The 23,543-nt window shown below is 39.3% G+C and overlaps 1 protein-coding gene and 1 long non-coding RNA gene across 6 annotated transcripts in view; one reads left to right on the forward strand and one right to left on the reverse strand.

Moving 5' to 3' along the window:
- Positions 1–773: 773 nt before the first annotated feature.
- On the reverse strand, positions 774–1,780 carry LOC148862198 (uncharacterized). The gene is made up of 2 exons (XR_016113217.1): positions 1,398–1,780; positions 774–1,275 (listed from the first exon to the last, which is right to left on the reverse strand). It is a non-coding gene; the product is annotated as an uncharacterized LOC148862198 (long non-coding RNA).
- Positions 1,781–7,070: 5,290 nt separating this feature from the next.
- The window catches only part of LOC148862199 (cold-responsive protein kinase 1-like), a 46,874-nt gene continuing 30,401 nt past the window's right edge, over positions 7,071–23,543 (forward strand). The window contains exons 1-2 of one of the 5 annotated variants that reach the window (XM_088986812.1): positions 7,126–7,348; positions 14,049–14,292. The gene's annotated coding sequence lies outside the window, so the exon portion shown is untranslated. Of the gene's footprint in view, positions 7,367–14,048; positions 14,293–23,543 lie in introns of all 5 variants that reach the window. The other 4 variants (XM_088986813.1, XM_088986810.1, XM_088986811.1 and 1 more) reach the window with 4 other exon arrangements.

A 23,543-nucleotide genomic window follows, 5' to 3' on the forward strand; every position in this document is an offset into this window, starting at 1 on the left:
GCATTGTAACCGGCGGGCAAACCGTCTGGCTCATGCCATTGCAAAAGCTATGAAGACTTCAGGAGGTAGTGGCATTGAGTCGTTACTTTTCCCCGTTGGTTTGGACCGTTTTGGTGAATCTCTTATGAAGACATGTATCCCCCCATTTGATTTTAAATGAAAAGCTGCTTATCTCCTATTTAGGAAAAAAAAATTATCACAATTAATTGACATATCTTAGATATTTTTGTCTAAAGATTTGAAAACTCTTGTTTCTGCTTTCAACAAGTATTTCTTGATTATTAACTCTTTTTTAACCTAAAAACATCCTAAGAATTAAAACCATTAAATTTTGTAGTTTCTAAGGTTCATTAACACAATCTTATTAAGTATAAATAACTTAGCTCTAATACTTTTTTTGGCCCACAGAAATTTACTAAAGAATGCCGCCAACGAGGCTTCAAAAAATCAAAATACAAACTTCTGGAACCAAACAAAGGTCAAAGGTGAAATAAAGACAAGTATATCTCCAATCCATGGTTGGAATAGATCCGCAAAGAATGGCAAAACTCCACACATAACAATCGTTACTAGAGACAGAAACTGCCATCCATAGCTACCTTCGCCGGAGAACTGTGAACGGAAACTCACAGATAGAGGTATTCAAAGAATGGAACCATTTATTTATTGTTAGGAAAATAATGAGATCGATCAACTTATTTAGGAGTCAACATATATATATTAGCTAGCTCATTTCCACTTTTCATGCCAAGTCGAACTGAATCCACTATAAATTAAATTAATGATGCTGTATTAGGTTCAAATTCTGTTTAAAATTAAAATGAAAATAATCTCATTTCATGTGTCAATTAACAAGAATCATACACAGATAGAGGTATTCCAAGGCGTATCATACACACAGCTATTCATAAGTTGTGAGGCTGAGAGCTGTCTGAACCATTTTCCTTTGTCGGTGATCGAACCACTTTGAGAGAGGATTTGCCTAAGCTTTTATCTCGTCGACGACGACTTCGGTACGAGCTGCTGCCTGAGCTTTTCCTTCGTCAGGGGCTGCCTCAATATTTCCCTTGTCAGGAGGATCTGCCTGAGCTTTTCCCTTGTCGACGACTTGGACTTGGGTAGCGGCAGGAGGATGATCTTCCTGAGATTTTTCCATGTCAGCTGGCGGAGCTTCTTGAATCTTGCTATAAATCGGAGCAAGTGCGGATGCTGCCTTGTCAAGTTGATAGTTTAGACGGTCGAAACCAGGTTGACCGCTTGAGGAATCATCCACCACTTGAGATAACAAACGGAGAAATTAAAAGCGTTCTGAGCTTCGCTTCTGAAACATAAGTTTTAATGGTGTAATGAATAAACAATAACAAATTATGACTACTCAGAGACGTTAATTCCTGTACCTAACATATTCAGCTGGAGCTGATCAACATGAATGTCGACATTCTGGGGTGGAGTTTGACGTTGTGAATTTGAGTTGGGATGGAGATATTTCTTTTTCAGCTTGGAAAAGCATTTCCCCCCACAAATCACACACCATCTTAACGCCGCTGCTGTGAAGGTCAGAATTTCTGCTATCATGACGATACGATACTCTCTACGTCCAATAATCAAATCAAATCAAGTTTGGTCTTTCAATTCCCAAATTCCGTGCCATCAAAAGTTTAAAGCAGAAAGCATGAAAATGAACTGTTTTTTCATCATATCCAGAGAAAAACCAAATTACAGATCTAGAAACAATTACATACCAAATTGCTGAAGTAATTAACAAAATTAATGCAGAGCAATTACTTACCTTGAGGTAATTTGAATCAATGCTCAGCATATATATAGAGAGAGAAATTAACACCAAGTCTTCTATAAATATATATATATATATATATATGTCCTGAACGGACAAAGCTTGCATTCAGACAAATTGGTCACACGGCATCCATAGGTGTTTATATCAAAGCCACGTATTTACAGGCTCTACATGGTATATAGGCAGCTGGGTCTTACCTACTGCAGCTTCACCCCGGCCGGCTTCCAGTTTCAAGCTTCTCACACCCACCAAAACCCAACTGTTCTGATATATGCATGCCAAGCACAAAGAAGAAATTTGGCTTCGATCGACAGACGACCACCTGTGCTGTCAACAGAGGAATCTACCCAGATGACACGTCAGTTCGCACAGTTCGGTGTTGGGATGTATGGGTGAGTGAACAAACGTATACTTGTCATGAATGGGACTATGTGGTATGGGAGGGAGCCTCGCTCGTTGATGATGACTAATGAGTAGGAAGAAGTTTCCAGCAGTAGTATATATGTACGTGGTAGCTTACTGGAACCAACGTGTGGCAGGGTGCATATATGCGCTTTAAAGGACTTAAAGCTCTTCAGTTCAGGTGTACATCGATCTGATGATCTATTGCCTTTTGTAATTAAGGTAAAGGTGGTTAATTTCCCTTTGTGACCGAGTAGACTTTGAACAACTAAACAAAATAAATTGGAATTTTTACTTCTATATAAACTTAAAAAAAGTAAACTTAATTAATTGCAGCTAATTAAATTCAAATAGTTGGGAAGACTTTGTTGAGTTAAATGCAAAACTAATTGTTAGAATATCAAATGCAAAATTAACTATTGGAGCATTGAAAGAAAAATTAGTTGTCAGAACTTATCTTTTAATGAATTAATTGTTACAAATTCACTAACAACTAGCTATATAATTTTATGTTTGTTGGAGCATAATTATGGATTGCATCAAAACACCATGTCAATGAAACACAGTTTTCTCAAAAAAACACCTTTCAAGAAACAACATTGGGTCTAAATACTACCTTAATCTTCCCTTGACTTTAACTCTCACTCATGATATCCCGAATATTCTTATTCTTTTTGTGGATGAACTTGTCCTTTTCATATTAGTTCTTTTGATGATACTTGTAAGGTGCACATGCTTTGCATTCCAAAATTTTTTACGATGATGATGGTGATGATTAGAGGTGCAATTTGGGTGGGTTGCGTCAGGTTGAAGGTCAATCCAGGCCCAACCCTAAAGGTGTGAACCTTGGGCTCAGACCTAGCCCAACCCGAGGTTAAGCCTAATTTTATCAATTGAGACCCAACTTGAGCTTAACTCAACATAATTCAGGTTGGTTTGGGCTTGAGTTGGACAGAGTTGGGTTAGTTGGGCTCGGGTGAGATGGTTGGGTTTAAAAGAATTTATGTACATAATTTTACATATGCATCTTTTAATGGACTTAATAACCCAATTTAAGAGTAGAATTAATTGAAAATATGTACAAATTTCATTTACAAATGTTTGTTTACATACTTCATACATATATTAGTAATTAAAAAAAGATATTTTATATAAATATAATACACACACACACGCTCAGGTTGGGTTGGGTAAGGCCTGAGTTTTCTGGCCCAAGCCCAGCTAGCCTACAACCCAAAAAACTGAAGCCCACCCAATGCAAAAACTAAGGTTGGGTCGGGTTAGGTTTAGGTTGGACCTACCCAAGTTGCACCCTTAATTAATGATGATAGTAAATAATATGTTTTCTAAAATTTTCTACAATTTTTTTAATATTTCTATGTCTATTAAAATTATTTTGATTTGTCACACTTATTTTATTTAATATGATAAATATATGATATTAGAAAGTGCTCAAATGTTTTCTACATTTTTTGTACTTTTTGTATTTTTGTGTATCTTCATATTTTTTATTTTTTATTATTATTTAACTATGACATCAATTGTTGACACATTCTGTTGACTCACAATCAAAAAGGAAAAAAACTCCATTTTTTTGGTTGGTATTTTTTTAATATGATAATTATATAATATTAGAAAGTGCACAAATGTTTTCTACAATTTTTTTGGTATTTTTTATTTTTTGTGCATATTCATATTTTTTTAAAATTTTATTATTATTTAACTATGACACCAAGGGTTGACACATTTTGTTGTCTCACAACTAAACAAGAAAACAACTCCATTTTTAGGTTGTTATTTTTGTCTAATATGATAAATATATGATATTAAAAAATGCACAAATGTTTTCTACAACATTTTTTGTATTTTGTATATTTTTTGTGTATTTTCATTTTTCTAATTATTATTATTATTATTATTATTATTATTATTATTATTATTATTATTATTATTATTATTATTTAACTATGACATCAAGGGTTGACACATTTTGTTGACTCACAACCAAATAGAAAATAACTCCATTTTTTGGTTGGTTTTAAATTTGTATTTTATTTCTATCATTTATAAAAGTATTTATTCTTTGTCACACTTATTTTTTCTTTAATATGATTAATTAATATAGGATTCAATGAAAGAATGGGAGTTAGACCTATTCACGGGCCAAGCTTAAGACCAAAGTTTACACTGTCTCGGTTTTGGGCTTCGAGTTGGGCCCATTAGAATTTTGACAAAAGCCAAGCTTGAGCTTGGCCCATGAACATGTCTAATGGGAGTTAACACCCTAAATGTAAGATTTAATGGGGATTGAATGAGAAGACATGTAGTAGGTCAAATTACATTTTGTGAGATCACAATTAGGGAGGGACGAAATTCAAAAATAGGGGTATTCTAGTCATGAATTGGTTTTAATAAATGCTGGTAGGAGTTTATTTTTTACTGCAATTAAAATTTCAATTTCTAAAAAAGTCAAGGAATACATCAAGAGGAGAAATCCAAATGGATCAATGTTGAATTCCCCTAAACCTTGTAGCCAAATTATGAGAAATCAAATTTAAAGATCTATACACATGAATGAAAGATAAATAATCAAAAAAAGCATCAACGTTCTTAATGTCAGATATAACTGGTTGAGTAACCCATAAAGATGAGAGCACTGTCCCTTGCAAGGCAGTAATCAGGTTGAGATTGTCATTTACCACAAATTTTTTCATGATGAAATGCTGAACAATGCTTTAAAGTAGAGAGAATAGCGCATGCTTCCACACCTTCAACATCACAAAGAGGAAATGGACTAACTCCCGCCTTGATGAACCTATAATTCACGCCAGTAATCACCCACACAGAAGAACTAGATTCGTCTTTGACAGCAGCATCAGTGTAAATAATGACATCCACCTCAATAGGGACAAGTTTGATTTCATATTCCTACGCATGTGTTAAACCCCCACATCCTCATGTGTTGCTTTTTGTTGAATATTATGCCATTCCACATAGAAACTAGGGGTGCAACTTGGGCAGGCCCAACCCGAGCCCAAACCGGCCCAACCTGAAATTTTACACAGGCTGGGCTTGGATTTTTGGTCCTCGAGCTGGGCTCAGGCCCAAGAAGTTGGGCTTTTTTATTTTTCGAGCCGGTGTGTGTGTGTGTGTGTAAATGTTGCATACATATTTACATATATATACATACATATTTGTATATATATTTTGCATACATATTTACATACATACATAAATATATGTACATATATTTGCATAAATACATTTATATATGTATAATTTTAGAGTGGGTTCATCGACCAACCCGAGTGCATCAAATTACAGGGTAGACTAGGCTCGGGTTGGGAAAATCGGGCTTGACCTCAGGCTCGGGCATTAAGCCCAAATTTTAGGGTCGGGCCAGGGTTGACCATAAACCCAACCCAACCCACTCGAGTTGCACCCTAACAGAAACAATACACATTCTGAAGTCCATCCCGAATACCCTTGGAAACTGCATTTGTTACGAGCATCCCGAATCTTCTACAACACAATAGTCGTGAAAATCAGGTTAGACATCATCTCCTCATCATGACGTTGTGCACCAATCACAAAATTCCGAAACCATTCAGCAATAGTTATATTTGGAAGGTTGATTTGGTCTCCATGATAAAGAAGACCCAAACCAAATAGCTCTAGAAAATGAGCAATACCAAAATAAATGCTCTATTGATTCAATGTGGTTACACCCAAAAAGGCATAACGTTTCAAGCCCTACACCAAAAAGCTTATCCCGTGTATACAGTTCTCCATGTAAGATTTTCCATAAAATAGTAAAACCCTTGGGTAAATCTTCAACTTCCAGAACCTCCTTCAAAACACACCATCTTGAGAGTCAATTGAAATAGAGCATAGATGTTTATAGGCAGATTTTATAGAAAAAATGCCTTTACACTCTAACGTCCACACCCAGCCATCATCACCACTTGATCTAGTAGATATAGAGACTTTAAGAATGTTTCGAATTGAAATCGGATCAAAAAATCTGTGAAGAAAATTCAATTTCCATTGTCGGTTAGAATCAAGAAGATCACAAACTTTACAAATGCCATCCAGAACACTTATAGGTGGGATCTGTAATTTGAAATTTGGTTGAGAGGGGACCCATAGATTTAATATAAGACTTAATGAGAGGTATTTGAGTGAGGAGAAAAATAATTGTTTAAATTACATTTTTACCATTACAATTAAAAATGGACAAAATTCAAAAATTAAGGTATTTTAACAAAAAATTCACATTTTTTATAAAAATATTGATCTGGGTTTTAATCAACTTTCTTTCTAAGTGCTTTTGATGCTATTTTTTTCTAGCCGAGTCTTGCTAGGAAGCAGAATTGATGGCCGTCTACCTAGGTCTCAAAGCAGCTGCTGAAAGACACTAGACTAATATTTTGGTTTGCCTAGATGGTCAAGTTGTGCTTCAAGACTTTGAATCTAATTAAGAATGGACTTCCCTTGGCATGCTCTTCATCTTTTGGATCAGATTTGACATTTGTTAGAGCAAATCCAAATTGTTTCTTTTTTGTTATGTAAATAGAGCTATGAACATCCATAAACTAGCACAGTTAATTAAAACTTGGATCCCTTTGTCTTGTATGGACACTATCCTGAAGGATTCCGAATATCCATTTTTCTGTAACTCTTTATTTCGAGTAATATAGTTAACTGAGAAATTTATGATGTATTCCTCTCAAAAACTTTTATTGATTTTCTAAATTTATTGTCTCAAACCCACCAACCCGTTGAATTATATGAATTACTGTCCAGCTGTCTCAATGGTACAACCGTACAAACTCGAAAAAATTTATGAGGTGTACCGAAGTCACTCAACGATAAAAATCCTTTACCCAGAAACAAAAAAGGGAAAAATCGTTGGAAGCAAAAGTATTCCAACACGTCTCAGCAAATTAATCTAATCACCCTCTTAAAACCGTGCGCATTCCTTCGTTGACCGAGTTAAGGACTGTTTCTCTCCCGTAGGATGAAGTCCCCAGCCTCTCTTGTTGTGCGTACCTTGACGAAACCTGCACACCTTACTTTGCTTGCATCCACCTGCCTCTCGAAACCATCATAATATCCATGCTCTGCAACTTCTACCTAGCTTTAAAGGTGAATTCCCATATCTAGGTATCCCAGAATCACGGTGTTTTTCTTTTCTTTTTTACTTTGAATTCTTAGAAGTTCTTTATTTTATTCTGAAGTTCGTGTTCGTTGAAAATTTGTAATTATTGAAGTAGTAGATTGTGGGGCGATTCTAAGCACTGGTTGGATGCCTAATTTATTTGTGTCGTTGAGTTTCTAGCTTGTAGGTGTTGGATGCCGGGTCTCTTTTTTACTAATTTTGTTTCCATTCAGTGCATTGGCTGAATTACACATTTTTATTTTTCCACGGAAGTTTTAAATAATCTAGCTTGTAGTTGTTGAGTTTCTTAATCCAGCTTTTCCTTGAGATTGATATGTGCTCTAGTGTAATTAACAGATTTCGCAACTCTTTTTTTTTTTGGTTATGTAATTTATATATGTCTGTTTTGAAAAAAAAACCATTAGAAAAGCCCATATGGGTTTTTGATAATTGAGATAATTTAGCCTTTTCATTTTGCACTGCTTTGAGGTTGTCAAGTGAGGAATGATATGAGTGAAAAAGATTCCCAGCTCTTTCTTGTTTCAACTCGTACAGAACATCACTTCTACTTTTTATTTTTTAATTTTTTGTCTTCAATCTCAGTTGAGAGTCATAAATGTGACGATATGAAGTGCAGGATCTTCCTACTCATAACAGATTTTCCAGACTTCTTTTGCATAAATCAGTTTTCTTGGTACTAATTCTGTTATTCATTTTTTGATTGCCTAACACCTGAGAAATCTGAGTGATCTAGAATTCAATTGAAGCAGAACACAAAATAGGGATTTGATTACTTTTTCATGTTGTATATAAGTTCTGGGGGTTAAAAGATGAAATGAAAATGTGATACTTATTCTATCCTTCTCTTGGAAGTGATTTTTTGGGCTTTAGGAGATGTACTGGGTTATAAGTGTTGCCAATTAACATTCTATTGTGCTACTAGGGATGGTTGAGAAACTTCAGTCTTCATTTTGTAATCTGTGCTGTTTGAGCCGTTCCCTAAAAGGAATTTATCCATGGATGAGTTCAGGGGTACATCTTTCAACACCTTGCAAAGGAACTTTGAAGAAACCCTTTAGCCTCAGACTAGGGGCCCTCAACCTCCTCCGGTTGATGGTCACATCAAACTCTTCATTGATGTTGTTGACAATTCTATTGGGAACCTAGGTCCATCTAGAAATGGTGGGATCATTACTGATTGTAATCATTCATGGAAAGTGGGAGATGAGAGAGAGAGAGAGAGAGAGAGAGAAGAAAAGGGAGATACGATTGAGAGGGAAAAAAGATACTGCTGGCAGCCGCCAGTTCTCTATTTATTTTAACTTAATAAAAAGAATAGAAATTACAAGTATGCCCCTGGCGGCACACCCTAGAACCAAACTAATAAGAAAAAAAAAGACAACTAACTGACAGTATCTTAAGAAGTCAGCCTACTAATAGCAACTATAAAGTAACAATTAAATAAGCCTTACAACACTCCCCCTCAAGTTGGACTGAATATGTCTATCATGCCCAACTTGTCACATAACTCATTGTGCCGTGAGTATGGAAGCCCCTTTGTGAGGACATTAGCAAGTTGTTCCTTGGAGTTGACATAAGGGATGCAAATTTCTCTTTTTTCCAATTTTTTCCTTATGAAGTGTTTGTCCATCTCAATGTGCTTGGTCCTCTCATGTAGGACAAGGTTGCTGGTGATGTTTATTGCAGCCTTGTTGTCACAGTAAAGAGACATAGGACTATAATAACAACTCCAAGCTCCCCTAGAAGATTCTTTAGCCAAAGGATTTCAGCCACCCCATGTGCCATAGCTCTATATTCAGCTTCAACGCTTGACCTTGCTACCACACTTTGTTTCTTGCTCTTCCAGGTCACTAGATTTCCTCCCACAAATGTGCAATACCCACTTGTGGACTTTCTGTCATCCACAGCTCCTGCTCAATTAGTATCTGTAAAGACTTCCACCTTTAGGTGATTGTGTTTACTGAATAGTAGACCTGTTCCGGGATATTTCTTCAAGTATTTAAGAACTCTCTCCACTGCCTCCATGTGTGGTTTCTTAGGAGAGTGCATGAACTGGCTTAGGACCCCAATGGAATAGGCTAATGTCTGGATGGGTCATGGACAAATAAATCAGCTTTCCCACTAACCTTTGGAACTGTTTCACATCTTTCAAAGGTTCATCAACACAGTCACCTAACTTGTGGTCAACATCCATGGGAGTATCTGCCAGCCTTGCACTTAATTTGCCTGTATCCTATAATAGATCAAGGGTGTATTTTTTTTAGAGATAAAGATACCCTTTTTTGAGCGAGCAACTTCAATCCCAAGGAAATACTTCAGGGGACCTAGATCTTTCACGTCAAATTTAGATGCAAGGAATTGTTTCAATTTTTGTATATCTGAGCTCCAACTTCCTGTAATGATGATATCATCCACATACACTATCAATACAACAACCTGTTCCTGACATCTCTTCATAAAAAGTGTATGATCAAACTAACATTGTTTGAAGCCCATCTGTTGAACCGCCATGTGAAACTTACTGAACCAGGCTCTGGGAGACTGTTTTAAGCCATAAAGAGACTTTTACAGCTTGCACACCTTATTTTCACTTCCCTTGGCATAGAATCCAGGGGGTTGAACCATGTATACTTCCTCCTCTAAGTCACCATTCAGAAAAGCATTCTTTATGTCTAATTGATGCAATTCCCAGTCAAGATTAGCAGCTAAGGACAGGAGAATCCTAATTGAGTTCATCTTAGCTACTGGAGCAAAAGTCTCATCATAGTCAACCCCATATACTTGTGTGTACCCTTTGGCTACTAATCTTGCTTTGTACCTTTCAACTGTTCCGTTCGCCTTGTGCTTAACCGTGAACACCATTTACACCCCACGGGGTCTTTCCCCTTTGGAAGATCCACCAATTCCCAAGTTTGATTTTTGTGAAGAGCATTAATCTCCTCCTTCATGGCATCTGTCCATTCAGGGCATTTTAAGGCTTTTGCAACATTTCTGGGAATAGGGATGCAATCAACTGCAGATAGGAAGGCTCGGTATGAGGGGGAAATGTGATCATAGGAAACAAAACGGATAATGGGGTGTTTGGTAGTGCATGACCTGACTCCCTTTCGTTGAGCAATAGGAATGTCAAGGTCATCCACAGTAGGAGTAGGGTTAGGGAGTGGAATTACCTCCTGGGAGTCTAATGGTGTCGGTTGCTCAGTGTTTGGCTGCTCCACATCTCTATCACATCGCTGATCTCTACGACGTGTACGTTGGAAGACACGGAAGGGAGCAAGGTCCGGAATAGAAGGAAGGGATACCTGAACTTGCTTCTCCTCTTCCACACTACTACTCTCCCCCTGAGGAGAAGCAAGGAAAAATGGCTCAGACTCAAAGAAGGACACGTCCATAGACACAAAAAACTTACGACTAGCGGGATCAAAGCACCAATACCCTTTTTGAGAGGAGGGATACCCCATAAAGACACAAGGAATGGACCGAGGGTCTAACTTACCTCGAGATGGAGACAAATCATGGACAAAGGCACGACAACCAAAGACTCTCATGGGAATGGAAAATAAAGGAGATTGAGAGTACAATAACTGATGAGGGGCCATGTAGTTCAGCACTTTGGAGGGCATGCGATTGATGACATAAGCAGCTGCAAGTATAGCATCCACCCAAAACCTTTTTGGAACATTCATATGTAGCATCATCCCGCGAGGTACCTCAAGGAAGTGTCTATTTTTTCTTTCTGCAACACCATTTTGTTGTGGTATTCTGGCGCATGAGCTCCTATGAATAGATCCGTGGGAGACAAAGAACTCATTGAGCTCCCCATGGAAGTATTCTTTTGCATTGTCGGATTGGAAGATCTGTATTTTAACATGGAATTGCGTAAATACCATCATTTGAAAATCTTTCACAATCTTTGGAACTTCGTCTCTACTACGCATATGAATTACCCATGTATAGCGAGAGTAATCATCAATCAATGTGATAAAGTACTTATATCCACCCTCAGAGATTACATTGGTAGGCCCCCATACATCAGAATACACAATATGAAAATGAACATTTGATTTTTTATTACTTGAGTGAAAAGTTGTTCTACATTGTTTGCTCAACTGACACATTTGACACTGGAACTCTGACACTGAACATGACTTAAATAAAACTGGAAACAAAGACTTTATTATTTCGAAAGAAACATGACCTAAACGACAATGCCACAAAAAAAAATTGACTCTTATTTGACTGACTATGTGACTCTGGGGATGACACCGAGAGACCAGCTTTGTTGTCGAGAATGTAGACACCATTCACTAGGCTCCCTCTACCAATCGTCCTCCCAGAAGTTAGGTCCTGAAAAACACATGAATCAACAAAAAATGTTACACTATAGTTTAAAGAACTTGTAATGCTACTAATTGAAAGCAAATTTATAGGAAGTTGAGGGACATGCAATACACAATTCAGGTTAAGGCCATGGGGAAGAGATATTGATCATTGGCCTACAATGGAGGAAAAAGAACCATCTGCAAGTCTCACTCTATCCCTTCTTGACAAAAGGCTATAAGTTTGAAACAAGTTTGGCTTATCGGTCATGTGGTTGGAGGCCCTTGAGTCAATGATCCAAGGAAAATCCGTGGGAGTGACATGGAATGCAAAAGCCGTATTACCTGAAGTAAATGCAAATGAAGTAGAGGGAGTACCAGTGACTGAGCTGTCCATTTGTCGCAAAGCCCTACCATAAGATTCCAGGTGCTCTCTGAAGGAATTCATTATATCTTCCTTGGGGTCAAACATATTAGGGTGGTCCCGGGTACTACCGGCAACCTGAGTATCTTGGGTTGCCACATGTGCTGCATTTTGTGTTGTGTTCATCTTTTTCTGACCTTGACTTTTACCCTGTTCTTGATTCTTCACTGCCCACTTGGGTTTCCCGTGGATGTCCCAACAAGTGTCACGTGTATGCCGTGAATGCCGACAGTGGTTACAGAACAACTTATCTTTATCACCAGTCTTCTTAGTGTCACTTTTCTTCCCCGTGGAGTTATTATTCATTGCAGCCAAAGCAACTTGTTGCTCCCCCTCAGCTGTAACCATCACATTCCGCCTGCTTTCGTCCGATTGAACAAGGGAGTATACCTCGTGAACCGTTGGCAACTCTTTGCTTCCTAGGATATGAACCTTCAACGATTCATATGCAGGGTTCAGTCCCAACAAGAAGGCAAACACACGTTGCTGAGAGACCAACTTCTTGTAGGCCTTAGCATCATCATCATGTTTCCATTCTATAGCCTAATAATGATCCAATTCTTTCCATATGGAGGTAAGGGCTGAATAATATGAAGACAAACTACGGTTTCCCTGTTTATAGGTTGAAGATTCAGGTTGTAACTAGTAAACCTTGGCATAATGCCTTTGCTCAGAATAGGTAGTTTTGGCCTGTTCCCAGATCTCACTAGCGGTGTCTGTTCACATAAAGTTCTTCTTCACATCAGGTTCCATGGCTGCGAGGAGCCAAGACATCACCATACTGTTTTCTTGGTCCCACCTATCATGTTCAGCTGTCTCACCCTTGGGTTCTTTCACCCTTCCATTAATGTAACTAGCTTTACCCCTTGCTGTTACATAGAGTTTTACGCTTTTAGCCCCCTCCAGGTAGTTCAGACCATTTAAAGGGGTAATTGGCATGGGAAAAATCATGTTTTCCCCTCCCATACCAGTTGTGCTGCGGGTTGGTGTAACCCCCGATGCGGTTGATTCATAATTCGCCATAGGATATTGCTGAAAAACAGTCCAAACACGACACAACTACATAGCAGCCATAAACAGAATACCAACCCTCAAGGAATTTACTTCTAGGATGCGAGGAAGAGAACAAGACACTGCTGAAATAAACTCTGAGATGGTTCAGTCATTAAATCAGCCCGGTAATCAGATCAACACAACCAAGGCAGACATTACTATCAGTCCTACTGCAGCTCATACAGTCTAACAATCCAACATCCAAACAAGTATATATAACCAAGGAGTAAGCCCTTCATACCATTGGCCAAAGAAGACAAAAGCAAGAACACACCTGTCTAGCACCTGTACGAAGGTGCCAACCTGAAATTGACTTCACAGGATCGAGCAGAGAAGGAAGAGAGTCTCTATCAGCATCGCCCTTCTCCGACTAGGGTTTCCTTGTTATTACAACCAAGGAAAAAACACAGGAAGTGCCGCCAGAAATCTGCTAGGGCTTCCGCCAATAACCTACTTGGGTTTCTCTATCTTCCATGTCCAAGAATTTAAAGAAGGAAACCTTGCTCAAAACAGGAGGGAACATAGGTCTTTTACAGCCCAGAAAACCTGCTCTGATACCATGTAATCATTCATGGAGAGTGGGAGATGAGAGAGAGAGAGAGAAAGAGAAGAAAAGGGAGATACGATTGAGAGGGAGAAAAGATACTGCTGGCTGCCGCCAGTTCTCTATTTATATTAACTTAATAAAAAGAATAGAAAATACAAGTATGCCCCTGGCGGCACACCCTAGAACCAAACTAATAAGAAAAAAGAGACAAGTAACTAACTGACAATATCTTAAGAAGTCAGCCTACTAACAGCAACTATAAAGTAACAATTAAATAAGCCTTACAACACTAATTACAATGGCTCTTTGATTTGATTCTGTAGTGGGCACATTGGGGACTCTAGTATTGTCAAGTCTGAGGTTCTAGAATTGGGAAAAGATCACAGCTCCCCACATTGTCACTGATGTGTAACTCAAGTAAAATGATGAGGTCCATGGATGCTGGCACAGTACCTGAATGAGACAAGCACGATTCTTAACTTATAATGAAAATCTGCGGTGGATTCCTATAGATCTTTACTTGGTGGCTGATGGATTAGCTAGAAGAAGCATGCGAAAGATCTTTTTGTAAGCAACAAATCCATATCCTACTAATTTCTTTTTTCTTCTTCCGTTTTTTTTGGTCCAAAGATGGATCTGCAAGTTTTCATCTTATATTCATGTGGACACCTCTCATCTGCATCTTTTCTTTATTTCCATCATGAAAGCCTTTTCTTCAATAAAAGTTGGACCACTGCCCACAACAATTGGTTGGTATTAGTCCATTCAATTGGTGGCATTATATCCTTTGATGTAGTTATTATTATGGATGCTTGAATCTCAATGGCTGGTTGGTTGTCACTGTTTTTTATTTTTTTTATTTTATGAATTCTTGTTGATACACTTTGTACAATATATTTAGTTCTAAATAAATCCGACGTGGGAGTATTTACATTTTTATATTGGAATAGTTTGACCTTTTAGTATATAAATAAATGTATAGATGGGGTGTAAGGTGCATGGGGGGGCCGGGGGGGTGCTATTGAATTTTTTTGAGAAAGATAGAGTATTAATTAAAAGAAGCTGAAAAAGCATACAAGTCATATACTAGAGGAGGTGCCAAGAGCTAGCTCAGCAACCTAAAGGCAAAAAGACAGCCAGAAACAAAACCCAAAAAAACACAGCCTGGGCCCACCAAAACAGACCACAAAATGGAGGGACAACTTTGACCACAAAGGTCGAACAAAAAAACACACGAACAAACCATCACAAAAGCTAAACCAGGAGCAAGGATTTTCCTCTCCCTCTTCATGCTACGAGCACCCCTATAAACGTGTGTAGCTATTATTACATCGTAAAAGTCTGCAATGTTTTTGGACCTCCTACACCCTGGTAGATAATCCAGACTATCAACAGAAACATCAGAGCCAGCCTCTGAGCTAGACCCGCCAATCGGACACTGCACTTGGGACCTCTGAGAAGCGCTTTCCCTAAGGTAAATACATTGGGTCAAGACAATAGAGATATTCAGTATTTTTTCAGTGGATGGCATAGTGAGAGGGTGGGGAGTGGTCACAGTCTCTTCCATTTTGAAGATAAAGATTCAAAAACAACTGGGTCCTTCATGAAGAAATAGAATAAAGATGAACTTTGGTGGCAGCTCACTTTGGCAATCTAGGACCTTTGGGCATTAGGGGAGTCTTTAGGAATGGACATGGAGCAGTTCTTTCTCTATTCTCAAGCCAAATAAGATATTAGATATGGAGACTTGCTTAAGTCAGAAATCTCAGTTCTATTGTAAGGACTAAGAACGACTAAACCTTAGGCACATGGAGGTTGAAGAGGATTCCATGCTAGTGGTGGGGTGGATGAATAATAAACTGCATGTATAGGCAGGTTTTGAGAGAGATCAGGATGCTAGCAAGGAGGTAGAGGCATCTTTTAGATGGGTTGACAGATCTGCAAATGAGTTGGCTAAGTCACTAGCCAAGCAAGGGGTTTCAAGGGAGAATTTATTTGGAGCTTCTTTGTTTGGTGGATGGGGTCTGGGAATAGATCTATGGGAGCTAGTTGATGTATAATCCTTTTTTTGAGCTTATTAGTTAATAAAATTCCTTTGTAACTAATAAAAAAAGTATAAATACAAAGGATAATAAGAGTCTTATGTTGTGGACACTTTGGAAAAACTAGAAAGGATAGGATCAAAAATGAAACCATCTGTAGAAACCTAGGGGTAGCTCCAATAACTGATAAAATGAGAGAGAGAATGGACTACGATGGTTTGGTCACGTGCATAGGAGACTGCTAATAGCTCCAATTAGAAGAAGTGATTTGTTACAAGTGGAAGGGGGCTAGAAGAGCTAGGGGTAGACCAAAAAGGACATGGGTAGAAGTAGTAAGGAATGATTTAAGCACTAATAATTTAACAGTGGATATGGCTTCAAATAGAACGGAATGGTGAAACAGGATTCATGTAGTCGACCCCATATAGTTGGAACAATGTATGGATGATGCTGATGATGATGGTGGACACTTCAATTGTTGTGGGAGTGCTATTCTTTGGAAACTTCACTTGAAGAAACTCCATTTATCTCTAATATGAGGTGTTTCTACTGTTGCTACAGTAGTTCGAACCAGTAAGGAGAAGAAGAATGAGAAGGAGAAGAAGAAGAAGAAGAAGAAGAGAAGAAGAAGAAGATGAAAGAACTGTCGAACCTAATAGCTCAACCCTATCAGTCGACCTCTTAATAGTGATTAGGCTTCTAATTAAGTGTACAAGGACTAAACTGCCCCTACTTAAGTATGGGACAGAGAACCTCTAATAAGGCTGCCACATAAGCTCATAACTTAACCAAGGTGAGTTGACTAATCTACCCTTATTCGGCTAACTCTAACACTCCCCCTCAAGCTGGAGAATATATGTCATATAATCCCAGCTTGTTACATATATAGTTCACTCTCCCTGAGCTTAAGGCTTTTGTAAACAAATCTGCCCACTGATCACTTGAGCTTACATGTTCTGTGCTTATCTCTCCAGTAAGAACCTTCTCCCTCACAAAGTGGCAATCAATCTCTATGTGCTTTGTTCTCTCATGAAAAACAAGGTTGGATGAGATATGGAGCGCAGCTTGATTGTCACAATACAACTTCATAGGTTTATCCATGTGGAACCCGATTTCTTGTAGGAGATTCCTCAACCACACTAATTCACATGTAGTGTGTGCCATGGCTCTGTACTCGGCTTCAGCACTACTTCTAGCCACAACCGTCTGCATTTTACTCTTCCACGTCACAAGATTTCCTCCAAGAAATGTGTAGTAACCTATAGTAGATCTTCTATCAGACACAGAGCCCGCCCAACCTGCATCCGTGTACCCAACTACTTCAAGTTTTCCTCCTGGTTTATACAATAGCCCACGGCCCAGAGCTCCCTTCAAATATCTTACAATTCTAAGAATTGCATCCCAGTGAGATATACGAGGTTCTGCATAAATTGGCTCACCACACTGACTGCAAAGGAGATGTCTGGTCTCGTGATAGTCAAATAGTTCAGCTTCCCCACTAGTCGTCTATACCTTCCAGGATCATCAAATATTTCCCCTGTATCACTACTCAACTTAACATTTGGTTCCATAGGAGTCTCAGCCGGTTTTGCACCTAACAGTCCTGTTTCGTCCAATAGATCGAGAACATATTTTCTTTGGCACAGGTTTACACATTGTCTTGATCTAGCAACTTCTATACCCAAGAAATACTTCAATGTCCCAAGATCTTTTGTTTGAAAATGATTTTGCAGAAAAACCTTGAGTTTGCTTGTCACTGCTAGTTATGACAATATCATCCACATAGACCACTAATAAAATCTTTTCAGCTTCTGAGTCATAGCTGAACACTGAGTGATCAACCTGGCATTGTTTCATTCCAAAATTCTTCACCACTTCACTAAACTTCCCGAACCAAGCACGAGGCAATTGTTTCAACCCATAAATTGCCTTTTTCAGTCTGCACACCTTACCAGCTTCCCCCTGAGCAACAAACCCAGGTGGTTGCTCCATATATACATCCTCTATAAGGTCACCATGAAGGAAGGCATTTTTTATGTCAAGTTGAAATAAGGGCCAATCATACATAACTGCCAGTGAAATTAACACACAGACAAAGATAATCTTAGCCACTAGAGAGAAGGTCTCCATATAGTCCACTCCATACAACTGTGAATACCCTTTAGCAACAAGTCTGGCTTTCAGATGCTCCACACTACCATCTGGCAAGTATTTAACAGTATACACCCATTTACAACCCACAACATGCTTACCAAGAGGAAGAGTAGTGAGCTCCCACATGTGAGTATGCTGAAGAGCAGAGAGCTCCTCCTCCATTGCCTGCCGCCACCCAGGTGAACTAAGAGCCTCTTGGACGTTGTTAGGTATGGAAATAGATGACAATAGTGAAACAAACTGGCGATGTGAGGTGGAAAGGCGAGATACTGAAACAAAATTGGAAATGGGATGGAGAGTAGAACTACGTTTACCTTTCCGTAAGGCAATGGGTAGGTCAAGTCCTGAGGGTTTAGCAACAGGCGCAACGACAGGATCCGCGGACAAGGTAGAAGCTGAAGGAGGGGCCGGTGTTGTTCAATGTGTATACACTTGCCGAATTGGTGGTCGTTCAGTAGGGATTTGCACTGGATGAGGTGACGAGTCAACTCCAACAGGAACACCCGGAACGGGATCACTGACCGGAAGAGGAAGAGGAAGTAAAGGTGGAGACGAAGATGCTTCAGTTCCTGAGAAGAAGGGAACATACTGAAAAAAGGTGACATTAGGACAGACATAGCACTTTCGAGTAATGGGATTGTAACACTCGTACCCTTTTTGAGTCCGAGAGTAGCCAAGAAAGACACACTTAATGGAGCATGCATCCAACTTTTCTATTCCAGGACTCAGATTGTGAACAAAGCACACATAGCCAAAGATACGAGGTGTTAATGGAAAGGGAGACAAGGTGGGGAACAAGATAGAGAAGGGAAACCGACCATGAAGAATAAAGGAGGGCATCCGATTAATAAGGAAACACGTAGTAAGTACAACATCACTCCAAAACCGTTTAGGAACACTCATATGATGAAGAATAGACCGAGTTGTTTCAAGGAGATGACGGTTCTTCCGTTCAGCCACCCCATTTTGTTGAAGAGTGGATGCACAAGAAGTTTGATGAATGATGCCATGTTGTTCTAAATACTGTTGAAAAGAAGTTAGAAAATATTCATGACCATTATTTGAGCGAAGAACTTTGATTGGAACACCAAATTGTGTACGCATTTTAGCATGGAATTTTTGAAAAATGGAAAATAATTCACTCCTTTCTTTCATTAAATAAATCCATATCATTCTTGAACAATCATCAATAAAAGTGAAAAAATACTTGTAACCATTATAAGACTCTATTTTGATCGGGCCCCAAACATCTGAATGAACCAAAGCAAAAGGACTCAACATACGACTTTCAACTCTAGGACTGAAGGAAACGCGGCGATGTTTCCTAAACTGACACGACTCACACTGTAACACTGACAAATGACTCAAAGACGGAACTAGTATCTTGAGTGCCTTGAGAGAAGGATGTCCCAGTCGACAATGCCACTGTAGAGGAATGAGTGAAGTCTGAAGTGCAACTGACGATCCACCACCGTCAAGATAATACAATCCACCAGCTTCATGCCCCCCACCAATCTTCTTCCTTGTCTTGAGATCCTAAAAAACACAAGAGGAAGGGAAAAAGGTAACAGAACAGTTAAGAGTCTTGGTTAATTTACTAACAGACATAAGATTGAATGGAAACTTAGGGACATATAGAACAAATGATAAAGAAAGAGAAGCCATGTCAACATTGCCAACACCACAGATGGGAGAGGAGGAACCATTGGCAAGGGTAACAGTTTGAGATGTGGAAGTTTCAGGGAGAGAAGAGAACACACCTGGAGTCCCGATCATTTGATCAAAGGCTCTAGAGTCAATAATCCAAGGAGAGGTTTTAGATGATAGGCAAGCTATACCTGAGTGGGCAAGAGTAGCAGTAGTGTGCTGTGAAGTGGATTGAAGGAACCGCTCATACTCATCACGCGGTACACTCACTATCTCCCTTCCGGAAACAGATGTAGATGTGGAAGGAGTTAGGTCTGCCTGTTGATTATCACTGACATCAACCCCACTAGCAACAGCATGATTGGGCCATTTAGAGGGAGGGCGACTACCACCACGACCTTGTAGAGCTGCCTTTTTTCTTTGCCACGGCCTCCCCCTGAGTCACGACTACCACCACGACCTCCTCGGGAGGCATGTCCTCCCCCTTTTGTACCACGTCCACCTCCTCTAGCTATCACAAAAGCTGATCTATCATACTGTGTGGGATTCTCTGTTTGTCCCAAAGAAATCCTGCGAAGCCGAGCAAACACTTCCTCAAGTGTAGGAAGGGTAGAGCCCCCCAATATTTGGGCCCTAACTGGTTCATACTCTGATTTCAACTCCACTAAGAACCTCGTGACATCTAGTTGTTCCCTCTGTTGTTGCTGAACCTTAACATCTGGAGTGAGAGGATGATAGACATTGAGTTCATTTTTGAGGTTCTTCATACTGGCATAGTACTCTTCTAGGGTTTTATTTCCTTGTTGCAGACCAAAGTACTCTTGATAGAGCTGATATACCCTTGTAGTATTATCTTGCCCAGAATACAACTTCTTGGCATGTTCCCATATGTCCTTAGCTGTATCTAAGAACATGAAGTTGGCACTTATTTTGGGTTCCATACTGTTCCATAGCCATGTCATGATTTGAGCATCCTCCTGTTCCCAATCATCAAACCTTGGAGAGTCAGCCGGTGGTTTATCTTCTTTCACATGCTTCACTTTTTTCTTTGCCTTGAGAAAAACTTCCACCGACTTGGCCCATGGAACATAGTTCTCACCATTCAGTTTAATTGAGGTCATCTGTACACCTAAATAGTCGGAGGAAACCACCACACTAGGTTTCTGATCACTACAACCATCTCCCATTGCTGCCATGATACTCTTTCAATGCTGCCTCTAATCTTAATTCCCAATCACCAACTAAGTGTTGCTATCAATAGTTTGATGTTCCAGAACCTACAGCAGTCCCTAAAGACAATGATAGATACACACGCCTTTGTTCTTATCCACACCACTACTGATTTCTCAAAAAAACATAGACTACACCGACATTAATTCAGCACTTACTAACCACATGCAAGCTCTCTTACAACTACTCAACAGAGTTTGTGCATCACAAGCACCACCACACAGCCATAGCTGTCACACACAATACAGACCTGCTTTAACTCTTTTAAGAGGGCACCACAAGACCAACAAAAACTCAACTAGTACCATTGCATTACACATTGCACCATTCAGCCACCTACAGTAGCAGCCCTTACACCATTTGGTCATTGTAAAAACAGCCTGTTCTTGGAATTTTTCCAAGAACCAGGGCAACAACCAACCTAGTTCTCTAGGTTCTGATCAGTCCTCTCAAGTTCTTGAAGATTTTCAACCCAGAAATACCAACAGCACACAGAGGAGAGATAACCAACATTCGTTTGAGAGCTTCAGCCAACCATTCACTGCTGAAGTTGTTTTCTTAGGAAAGGAGGTTCTGTGCACCAGAAAAAAGAAGAGCTGTGATGTTTCAGGCCTGGGACGAACCACTTTTCTCCATTGACAGCCCAGAGAAGAAAAGGAGAGAACTGAAGCACGAACTGAAGTTGTCACGAACTGAAACAGGTCACAAACTGAAGTTGTCACGCTCTGATACCATGTTTCTACTGTTGCTACAGTAGTCCGAACCAGTAAGGAGAAGAAGAAAGAGAAGGAGAAGAAGAAGAAGAAGAGAAGAAGAAGAGAAGAAGAAGAAGATGAAAGAACTGTCGAACCTAATAGCTCAACCCTATCAGTCGACCTCTTAATAGTGATTAGGCTTCTAATTAAATGTACAAGGACTAAACTGCTCCGGCTAACTCTAACATGAGGTTTCCTGTCCTTTCCAGAGTTCTGTTGGGAACAAATATTACACTCAGATTTGTGTGTTGGAGTTCTTATATTTTGGAGACAATTATCTTTATAACTAATTTATTGCCATTGCTTAGTGCATTCGTAAAACCTCAGGCTGTAAGTGGTCCATATCCGGTCTACTCTTTCCCAAGGTTTTAAAAACTGACCTGGAGACAGAACCGTTTTTGTCACTGGTTTCCGGTTCAGCGGTTTGACCATCTGGGTCGAACGGTTCAGATGGTTTGGTACATTTAACCCTTAGATTGGAATATTGGGGTATATGTATCATTAGTCTTTTGTGAGAAAAGAGAGGGAGTTGGCTGTCGTCTGAGAAAGGAAAGGAAAGGAAAGAAAGAAAGAAAGAAAACGAAAGGAAGGAGGGAAGGAAGGAAGGAAGAAGAAAGGTAAAGCTCACCGGTGATGACGACGGCAGCACGGACGGCAACAGATTTGAGATCTCTCTCTTTGATCTCAAATCTCAAATCTCAAATCTCTCTCTCTCTCTCTCTCAGTGATCTCAGATCTAAGATCTCATTTGAGTCCCTTCCTCATCTCTTGATCTCATCTTGTTAGTCTTCCCAACAAAAAAAAAATCATTAATCCATGAACCACTGCCCAGGTCGAACGATTCAGCAGTTCAACCGTACGGGTCAGCGGTTCTCTGATCAAATCAATGTTTTTTTTTTTCCAAAAAATCAGTTCGGACTAAAACCGGACCCGGAGATACGAATGGTTCCCAGGTCAAAAGGTCCAATCGTCAGGTTCGGTTTGGTTTTCAAAACAATGCTCTTTGCAATACCCAAGGTACCTGAGACCATAATTGGGTAATGACCCTACAATCATTTCCATATAGGAAATTTTGGTTTTGGCATTCTCATGTTAAGGAATTCACTGCTAAGGGTGAATGTGCAAATCCTTTTGCATGTTATGTCAGATTGTCTATACTATCATGTAGGATGGGGTAGGAGAGGGAGGGAGGAATTTACTAAACTAAACTTTATGTCATTTGTAAAGATGTAGAACATCAATGTGGTCTCCACTACTGTTTGTCTATTTATGTTAGTGGTAGTTGGTAGTTATTTTCTGTTTTCTATTATTTATTATTTCTTTGCTTATGTAATCAGTAGGGGTAATTCTGGTTTTTACCCTATTTAAATTATTAATATAAATAGCTGAGTGGGGCGATAATCCATGTCATAACCCACACTCTTTTTGACTTTCTCTCTCCGTCTTCTCCTTCTCTTCTTCTCTTTCTTCTTCTTCTCTCATTCTCAAACCTTTTTTTTCTTGTTTATTGTACATTACAACTAGGACTGATTGCAGTCCTACTAGACAACTTGGTATCAGAGCCAACCTAGGGCTTCTCATGTGAGTCTAATCAGGCCGACTACATGAGAACTTCCTAGGGTTGGAAGTTTCAGCCAAGATAAGACAATCGGCTGATTCTTGGAGATTGTTGGCAGTGCGCAGCAGATGCCCAAGGGATCATAGAGCCTTGGAGGATGTCCAGTGATCAGGAAGAATCAGGAGGGAAGAAACCTCAAGATTAGGGTTCAGACTGTGGTTTGGAAGTGGCGGCTAGACTTTTCTGAGTAAGTTGGTGTTTGTTCTTGAGATCGACCTTAATCAAAACCTTTTTTGAATAATCTAGGAGGTGCAGCTGGGAGTTTTCTATTTTTCTCCTGATTTTTTAGGGTTTTTTCTTGACCTACGCCCAGTTCTCATTTTAAAACCCTAAGTTTATGACTGTTGCCAATTCTTCGGCAATAGTTAGACC

The sequence above is a fragment of the Nelumbo lutea genome, chromosome 4 (genome assembly GCF_056320005.1).
Source record: "Nelumbo lutea isolate HS-2025 chromosome 4, American lotus-T2T, whole genome shotgun sequence".
NCBI lineage: Eukaryota > Viridiplantae > Streptophyta > Magnoliopsida > Proteales > Nelumbonaceae > Nelumbo > Nelumbo lutea.